The following is a 216-nucleotide window of genomic DNA, read 5'->3' on the forward strand; positions in this document are numbered from 1 at the left end:
CATTTCCTCGGTTAGCGGCGAGTAATAATTATTATAATAAATTTCGTGAAAATTTTGCTTTAAATTTCTGATTTGATCGTATTATATTCTTATTGTTCTGGAGAAAAAGACCATACAGATTGTCTTCCCATATCATGTTGCGTAAACTAGTGATCTGTAACCATTCTGATCCTAATGATGCATACGTCGGTGTATTATTAAGGATACTTAGTAAAA

General features: G+C 31.5%; 1 long non-coding RNA gene across 1 annotated transcript in view; it reads left to right on the forward strand.

Moving 5' to 3' along the window:
• Positions 1-216, forward strand: part of LOC122637393 — a 1,254-nt gene that overhangs the window by 757 nt on the left and 281 nt on the right. The window lies entirely within an intron of this gene.

Source organism: Vespula pensylvanica, unplaced genomic scaffold (assembly GCF_014466175.1).
Source record: "Vespula pensylvanica isolate Volc-1 unplaced genomic scaffold, ASM1446617v1 scaffold0048, whole genome shotgun sequence".
Taxonomy (NCBI): domain Eukaryota; kingdom Metazoa; phylum Arthropoda; class Insecta; order Hymenoptera; family Vespidae; genus Vespula; species Vespula pensylvanica.